General features: G+C 41.1%; 1 non-coding gene across 1 annotated transcript; it reads right to left on the reverse strand.

The window, feature by feature from the left end:
- Positions 1-1,657: 1,657 nt before the first annotated feature.
- TRNAG-UCC (transfer RNA glycine (anticodon UCC)) lies at positions 1,658-1,730 on the reverse strand. Its single transcript has one exon. It is a non-coding gene; the product is annotated as a tRNA-Gly (tRNA).
- Between the last annotated feature and the right edge of the window lie 7,786 nt (positions 1,731-9,516).

Here is a 9,516-nt window from a genome sequence, read left to right on the forward strand (position 1 = left end):
GAAAGAGTTATATAGTTTTTGTTTGTTTGTTTTACCTCTATAGTGGATGTGGGCAAGAGAAATATATTAGACATCTGTTGAATTAGCCAAGCTTCAGTTTAATGTAGCCCAGGAATATATACAACACTGTAATATTCTATACCAACTTCTAATTCTGTTTCATTGTCTGGTCCATCTTCCCTGATGGAGAAGTCAGAAGGTACACTCCTTTGTCTTGTTAGATTCAAGAGAATTTACTAGATGTGCCAAATGTGCCCAAACCAAGGGACATGCAAAATTAAAGTGTCAGCCCGTAGGCTGGGATCAAGTTGTGAGTATAAATGGGTCATCCAAAGGAGAGAAAGTGGATCAAAGTGGTTAAAGTTAAGGGCTCTGGAGCCAGATTGTTCTAGATATAAGTTCTGTCTCTGCCACTTCCTAACTATGTGACTTTGCTATGTTACATAACCTTTCGAAGCCTCAGTTTCCTCATGAGGTGAATGAGGATAATAATAATACCTTATTCATTGAGCTGTTGTAAGGAGGTGTATTTATAAGGCCCTGAGCACAGTCTCTGGCTCATAGTAAATGTTCAATATCATCACCATCATCATTATCATCATCATCATCAAAACAGGAGTTGTTTGAAGTGTAGATATTAGGAATTGGTATCTAGAATGAAGAACTCTCAGAGCCTGAGGTATGAGAGGAGGTTAAGTGCAAAAGCAGGAGAATGAAATCAGACAATACATGCTCCCTGCAGAGAGGTGGGCTGCCTCCTTCAAAAGGATTCCCTGTTGCAAGATAGAATGAGTGACTCATCCATGGGGGGGATATCTTTTATCTTGTGGCTTAAACATATCTCCTGGAAGGTGGTGTACTGTATAGGATTCCTGAGTATAGAAATGGGATGGTGGAGGGGAGAAATGCTGGCGATAGAGCTCCAAGGAGAGTAGGGTGGGAATCTTCTGGTCATGGATCTTCTGCCGATAAGACCTATGAGAACCATCATGATAGAAGCCATAGACAGCTTCTCCCTTTGATCTTTCTTGCCCTCCTCTGATTGACTGATTGTGTGTGTGTGTTTTATGAGTCACTAGGAATGCCCATCAGCAGTGCCCACTTATACAATAGTAGCTCTAGGTAGGGTGGACATTTGGGCTCATTGGAAGATAGCTCGGCTCACAGACCTATGTGATGTGTTTAAGTCCATCACTGGCTAAGATCTAAAGTGGGGTGGAGCTGCAAGACAAAAGTTTACGTGTTTTCCACTCTCTTCTTGCCTGTACAACATCTGACTACCAAACAGAAGGATGTTCATCTTTATCAACAGTTGTGAGTTGTCAGTTACATGGCTTCCTCCCCTTTCAGAAAAGACCTGATATAGATGATAGCGTTAAACACATACGCTAGACACTGTTATCTATATTAACTAACCTAATCTGTGAAACAACCCTGTGAGGTAGGTATAATGATTACCCAGATTTTTACAGGTAAGAAAACTGAGGTCAAGTAACTTATAAAGACCATAAAGGTGTCTGTTGCATTGAAAAAGATATAACTATGTCTAAGCCTGTGTCTAGACTTAGGCTAAGACCCATGACTTCAGAATGGCTAAGAAAATTGGTCTGTGATTCTTCAATTTTTTTTTGGCTGTGCTGCATGGTTTGCAGGATATTTCCCCAACCAGGGATTGAACCTGTGCCCCCTGCAGTGGAAGCGCAGAGTCCTAACCACTGGACCACCAGGGAATTCCTTGTGATTATTCTTATAGATTGTTTTATTCTAGTTTTTGCATGAAGAGTGGAGTTTAGTGAAGCATTGATCCAAACCCTTTGTGCTAAGATGGAGATAGTGCAAAAAGAAAAGCCCCTGTCTTGGCTTTTCCTAACATATGTTAGCCAATGACATGTGCAAGGCTCTTTGCTCACATCACGAGATGACTGACAGATGGGAAGATTTGCCCTACAGTTTCAAGTGTGGCAGTTTTTAGGAATCCAGCGTTATGGATAGGTTTGAAGTAAGGAGAGGTTGCCAAGGAAAAGGTAATGAAGATTGAGCTGGATCTTGTGAAAGAGGAATAGAAGGTGGTTGTGCAGGAAATTCCCAGCATGGGCAAAGATAGGGAAGGAGGAAAAAAAATGCAGGGCTTAAAAAAGGGCAATTCATTTTGACTGAAATATAGGGCATATGAAGGGGGATATTTGAAGTAAGAAGGATGGGAGATAGACCATGGAAGACTTTATTTTATTTTATTTTTAAAAATATTTATTTATTTATTTATTTTTATTTTTGGCTGTGTTGGGTCGTCATTGCTATGCGCGGGCTTTCTCTAGTTGCGGCGAGCGGGGGCTACTTTTCGTTGCAGTGCGCAGGCTTCTCATTGCGGTGGCTTCTCTTGTTGTGGAGCATGGGCTCTGGGCACGTGGGCTTCAGTAGTTGTGGCACGTGGGCTCAGTAGTTGCGGCTTGCGGGCTCTTGAGCGCAGGCTCAGTAGTTGTGGTGCGCGGGCTTAGTTGCTCCGCGGCATGTGGGATCTTCCTGGGCCAGGGCTTGAACCTGTGTCCCTTGCACTGGCAGGCAGGTTCTTAACCACTGTGCCACCAGGGAAGCCCCAATCATGAAAGACTTTAAATGCCAGGCCAAGGAGTATGAATTCTACTTAATAGATAATGGGGCATCTATTAAATAAAATCTAAGTAAAAATTGGGGCTTTGGAGGAAGGACAACTTTTATTTCACTTATACCTACATGTAAACCCAGCCTGCGCTAGTATAGTCACTGTCTGATTGTGACTGCAGATTGAAGGCTGTGGCAGGATATTTCTTGTTTTGTTTGTTCTTTTTTTCACCATTAAAAAAAAATTGAAGTATAGTTAAGTTACGATGTTGTGTTAGTTTCAGGTGTACAGCAAAGCAGTTTAGTTATACATATATATATACACACATTCTTTTTCAGATTCTTTTCCATTATATGTTATTATAAGATACTGAATATAGTTCCCTGTGCTATATAGTAGGTCCTTGTTGTTTATCTATTTTCTATATAGTAGTGTGTATCTGTTAATCCCAAACTCCTAACTTCCCCCCCCTTCCCCTTTGATAACTGTAACTTTATTTTCTATGTCTGTGAGTCTATTTCTGTTTTGTAAATAAGTTCATTCGTATCGTTTTTTTAGATTCCACATATAAGTGATATCATATGATATTTGTCTTTCTGTGTCTGACTTAATTCACTTAGTATGATAATCTCTAGGTCCATCCGTGTTGCTGCAAATAGCATTATTTCATTCTTTTTTATGGCTGAGTAATATTCCATTGTATATATGTGCCACATCTTCTTTATCCATTCCTCTGTTGATGGACACTGAGGTTGCTTCCCTGTCTTGGCTGTTGTAAACAGAGCAGCTTGTGGCAAGGTATTTCAATACCCATTATTGTCTCTCTGACCATCACAGGTGTCTGAAGGTAAGATTGATGCAAAGAACTGTTACCAAAAAATGGTAAATGAGTGGAACTAGGATTTATGTTTTCTGACTCTTAGATCAGTTTTTTCATTTAACAAATATTTCTGAGCATCGTTTTAGGTATGGTATACTACCGTGAGATACTACCACGAGTGAACATGGTTTTAGGGAAAACTATCATCCCTAAACTTAATCTACTGCCTGTCTTATTGGCTCCATCTTTACATTCTTGGATTTGAGCACTTTGTGCTGCTCTTGTGGAACACCCAGTTCTGAGCTGCCATTATCTCTTGCCCAGCTCCTTTCATAGCCTCTTTACTGAGCTCATGGCTTTTATTCTTGAGCTTCTAAACACACACAGAAACCAGAGTAATATCACGAAATCACAATACTCTTCAATGGCTCTCATGATTAAAATCAAAACATCTCTCCACATCTCACAAGGCTTTGTATGAACACCCCTCCCTCCACCAAGACCTCTGATTTACCTCCTTCCTTTCTCTCCCTTGTTCACTATGCTCCATCTCCACTGGATTCTTGCTGTTCTTTGAACCGTCATGGTGTATTCCTGCCTCAAAACCTTTACGCTTGCTGTTCCCTCTTTTTTTTTTTTGCGGTACGCGGGCCTCTCACTGTTGTGGCCTCTCCCGTTGCGGAGCATAGGCTCCGGACGCGCAGGCTCAGCGGCCATGGCTCACAGGCCCAGCTGCTCCGCGGCATGTGGGATCTTCCCGGACCGGGGCACAAGCCCGCGTCCCCTGCATCAGCAGGCGGACTCTCAACCACTGCGCCACCAGGGAAGCCCTGTTCCCTCTTTTTGAAACGTTCTTCTTCTAGATTCCAACATGGCTGCACACCCCCTCCCCTGAATGCCACTCAGATTTCTATTTAAATGTCAGTTCTTCAGAGAAACATTCACTGACTAGCTATCTAGCTATTTTCATGGCACTTAGCATGACATGAAATTATACTTTTGTTTGTTTATTACATGTGTGACTTATTAGAACATAAGCTCTGTGTAGAGAGGACTTTGTTTACTGGTTCATCGGGGTATCCCCAGCACCTAGAACAGGACTTGACCCATGAGCACACAAATACCGTTGTTTCATGCCTCAAAAAACTTAACATCTACTTGTATATGTTTTCCTTACTTAACACAGCTTCAAATTTGCCCTTCTTGACTTTTGCAACTCCTGAATAAACGGCGTGCATTTGAGGCCTATTACTGGCAGTCTGCAAATAGTAGAGTGCATTTCTGATTTTAATTCTTTTGGCCGCTGTGAATAGTTTTTCTCTGGTTGTTAGTAATTAAAACAAACAAGCAGAGAGACTCATATTATTCTATCTCATTGCCAAATTGGATATTGCTCAACTCAAAATTAAATGTACACACACCCATAAAACTAGCCAAACTGGCTATTACAATTACATAAATTTCCTCGTGTTCATTAGCAGTGTTGCCTTTCATGGTTTATCCTGTTTGGCATATACATCAAAGTAACAGTCGTAAAGACTTCTATGAAATTTGGAGCATGTAGATGTGGAAAATTTTTAAAGATTTTTTTTCCTTTCCAGCTAAATTTCAACAAAAGCATAACCTTGTTGTTGCACTATAAACCTTCAGGCACAGAATGGAGAAATTTGGTATTTTGCCAAAACTTGGTACTTTCAGCCCAGCAGTCAGAGTCACCTACAAATGGAAGATATGATTCAGCTTTGTACTCTGCATCTTGGGAATTAGTGTCAGAATACCAGCCCTGATCTCTTTAGTGAATGATTCATTCGCTAACATGATTAACAATTCTGGGAGCTGGCAATGTTGGCCACTAGTATCAGATTTTTAGAAGCTGCCTGTTTTAATGGCATTGCAAATGTGTTTGTTTGTACTTGGTGGGGAGGGAGGTCTTGAATCTGCTGTTGTGATTTTTACTGTTTTTATCTGAACCAGGAGAATGAGCTTCTTAGGATTTCTATAGCTTTCCATTTTCTATGGGTAATACCCATGCATGAGAAAACCGAAACAATAACAGGTAGTCCCCCTAACAGATAGGGGAATAAAGAATAAAAAAGAGTGATGAAGCGTCATCAGTGAAACCTTGTAGATCAAGTTCATAGAAATTTGATGAGCATGGTGAATAAAAAATATTTAGCTTCAGTTCATTGTTTGAGTCAACCTTTTTGAATACAAAGAATTCAGAAAAACTGGGGCAGGTGGTCAGATTGAGGTTATGGTTATATGATGATTAGTTCACATGTCTGTCTCTCTCAGGGTGGTCTGTGAGCTCCTTGAAGTTAAAACCTTATTCATTGGGGACTTCCCTGGTGGTGCAATGGTTAAGAATCCGCCTGCCAATGCCGCGGAGCAGCTAAGCCTTTGCACCACGACTGCTGAGCCTGCGCTCTAGAGCCGGAAAGCCACAACTACTGAGCCTACGAGCCACAACTACTGAGCCCACGAGCCACAACTACTGAAGCCCGTGGGCCCTAGAGCCCATGCTCGGCAAGAAGAGAAGCCACCGCAATGAGAAACCTGTGCACTGCAATGAAGAGTAGCCCCCTCTCGCTGCAACTAGAGAAAGCCCGCCCGCAGCAATGAAGACCCAACAACTAAGACCTAACGCAGCCAAAATTAAAAACAGACAAAAAAAAACCCCCCAAAAACCTTATTCATTATTTCCCATTGCTTGGCATGGCACTTTGTGTAGCTTAATAACAAGGATGATTTGATGATGCTGGTCATGGCTAACATTACTCAGCTTACCATATGCCAGGTACTATGCTAATTGCTTTGTATACATTACCACATTTAATTCTTTTTTTAAAAAAAATTTAATTTTTTACAATTCTTTTTTAAATTTTTATTGAAATACAGTTGATTTACAATGTTGTGTTACTATCAGGTGTACAGCAAAGTGATTTAGTTATACATATATCTATATCTATTCTTTTTTTTACATTCTCTTCCATTATAGGTTATTAAAAGATATTGAGTATAGTTCCCTGTGCTACACAGTAGGTCCTTGTTGGTTACCTATTTTATATATAGTAGTGTGTATATTTTAATCCCAAATTCCTAATTTATCCCTCCTCCCCCCCTCTTTGGTAACCAGAAGTTTGTCTTCTATGTATGTGGGTCTGTTTTGTAGATAAGTTCATTTGTATCATTTTTTTAGATTCCATATATAAGTGATATCATATGATGTTTGTCTTTCTCTATCTGGTTAATTCACTTGGTATGATCATCTCTAGGTCCATATCATATTTATTTATTTACTTATTTATTTATGGCTGCACCACATGGCTTGTGGGATCTTAGTTTCCCAACCAGGGATTGAACTCGGGTCCTTGGCAGTGAGAGTGTGGAGTACTAACCACTGGGATGCCCAGAACTTCTCCCATATGTAATTCTTCAACAATATATTCTGTCCATGTCTGGGGAAGAAACTGAGGCTTAGAGATGTTCATCAACTTGTCCATGGTCACACAGCTAATGAAGTGTTGGACCTGGGATTTCAAACCACTTCTAATCTTCATTGTAAGTCCATATTGTTAATCAGGGCACCATATGCTTGTTGCCTGAATGAATGAGTGTAGGACCCCTTTTCCACGCAGTCCCCATGACTCAGCCGAGTTAAAATGTGACAAACAGAACTAGACAGTGGTCATGTCCTAGAACTAACCTCACCAACCAGTAAGAGAAGAGCAACCTTCAGTGTGGGTAGCCAGAGATGAAAGGATTACCTGTGTCACTGATTACCTTCAAATGTGAGGAGGACAGTAGACTTAAGAAAAAGGGGAGGGAAGAAAGTGCCAAAAAAGGGAAACCTAAGCAAAGAGAAAAGTGGGAAGTTTTTAAGGAGAAGGTAGATTTTCATTCCTGGAAGCTTCCGTAGTGATGCGTTTAAACCCTCATCTTGTTCAGATTCCTGCGGGTATGCATGGGGCAGGAGAAAAGAAAGCCAGTGGAAAGGTTTGAGCATTCCTGTGTACAATGAGCTGCCCTTCCTCCTTCCCCGGAGTCATATATGCTTTGGAAGCAAGTGGGTGGAAAGTTTTGCCCACTTTGGCTCCTTTAGCTTTTGCTCATGGGTGTAGGTTTGTGTGCCCAGCTCTTCCATGGGGAGTTCAGGTTGCTTTACTTGCTCTTGGGTCTAACAGGGTGAGACATGTACCTGTGTTTGCAGGCCTGTTCCAGGAAAACTTGTCATACTGGCCATGGAAATCGTTAAAGCAAAGTGGGAGGCCAGGTTGTCTTATTTTCATGCCGATACTTGGGTTGCTTTCCTCCTGTCCAACCAGAGCATAGCCCCGATGGAGCGAGGGGGACCAAGAGGAAACCATTTGCATGTAGTGCTCACCTGGCAATTCTGAGGACGTCAGCTAAGTGACATGTTCACAGACAACAGGCATTCGAAAGGAATGTCCCCATCAAAAAACTAAAAAAAAAGAAATCATGGTTTTTTCCAGCACTTGTTATCTCTTACATTGCTTCAGTGCTCTGGGTCCTACAATCCTGATGGCTCTCAAGCTTTTCAAACTGATTCTTTTCAGATTCTGATTCTTTCCTCCTTTAGTCCTTGAGTCTCTGTCAGGACTATCCCCTGGCCTCTATTTGCCCAGTGGTTTTCAGAGAACTGATTGAAGCCTCAGTATGAGCTTACCGCAGACCTGCTATAGGAAAAACTAACTCTCTTTCCTAAAGGCAGCATCATCAACCACTGATGGTGTTCTTCCCCCAAGGTGATTACGTAAGAGTTAATGATGGATAAACATTCATGTGAAGAGATTTATTTTGGATAAACATTATAAACTTGTCTGCTTAATAGGAATTTATCTGACCTTTACTGTTTTTTCTTTCTTTTCTCTGTTCTGCAAATTTTCAAGAACAGGTACAAACACCATTAATCATTAGAGAAATGTAAATCAAAACTACAATGAGACAACATCTCACACCGGTCAGAATGGCCATCATCAAAAAATCTACAAACAATAAATGCTGGAGAGGGTGTGGAGGAAAGGGAACACTCTTGCACTGTTGGTGGGAATGCAAATTGATACAGCCACTATGGAGAACAGTATGGAGGTTCCTTAAAAAACTAAAAATAGAATTACCATATGACCCAGCAATCCCACTACTGGGCATATACCCTGAGAAAACCATAATTCAAAAAGAGTCATGTACCAAAATGTTCATTGCAGCTCTATTTATGATAGTCAAGACATGGAAGCAACCTAAGTGTCCATTGACAGATGAATGGATAAAGAAGATGTGGCACATATATACAATGGAATATTACTCAGCCATAAAAAGAAACGAAATTGAGTTATTTGTAGTGAGGTGGATGGACCTAGAGTCTGTCATACAGAGTGAAGTAAGTCAGAAAGAGAAAAACAAATACCGTATGCTAACACATATGTATGAAATCTAAGAAAAAAAAAATGGTCCTGAAGAACCTAGGGGCAAGATGGGAATTAAGACACAGACCTACTAGAGAATGGACTTGAGGATACGGGGAGGGGGAAGGGTAAGCTGTGACAAAGCGAGAGAGTGGCATGGACATATATACACTACGAAACGTAAAATAGATAGCTAGTGGGAAGCAGCCGCATAGCACAGGGAGATCAGCTCAGTGGTTTGTGACCACCTGGACGGGTGGGATAAGGAGGGTGGGAGGGAGGGAGACAGAAGTGGGAAAAGATATGGGAACATATGTATATATATAACTGATTCATTTTGTTGTGAAGCTGAAACTAACACACCATTGTAAAGCAATTATACTCCAATAAAGATGTTAAAAAAAAAAAAAGAACAGGTACGGTGTGATATTCTCCCTACTTCCCTGTCCAGGGTGGAGAGGAACTTTGTGAGACCTGACATTCTTGTGATACTTTGATAACTTCCACTTCATGGGAAACAAAGGAGGGTACAGATGCATGCAAATGCAAAACCGAACAAGATACCAGCAGAACTGACTCAACCGTCCCCTCCTCCCCAGAAAGGTTCTAGTGAGAGGAAACCACACTTTGGAGGAGTTCAGGTATTTTCTGCATCTTGATTTACTCTTTCCTAG

Source organism: Lipotes vexillifer, unplaced genomic scaffold (assembly GCF_000442215.2).
Source record: "Lipotes vexillifer unplaced genomic scaffold, Lipotes_vexillifer_v1.1 scaffold1491, whole genome shotgun sequence".
In the NCBI taxonomy this organism is placed as follows: Eukaryota; Metazoa; Chordata; class Mammalia; order Artiodactyla; family Lipotidae; genus Lipotes; species Lipotes vexillifer.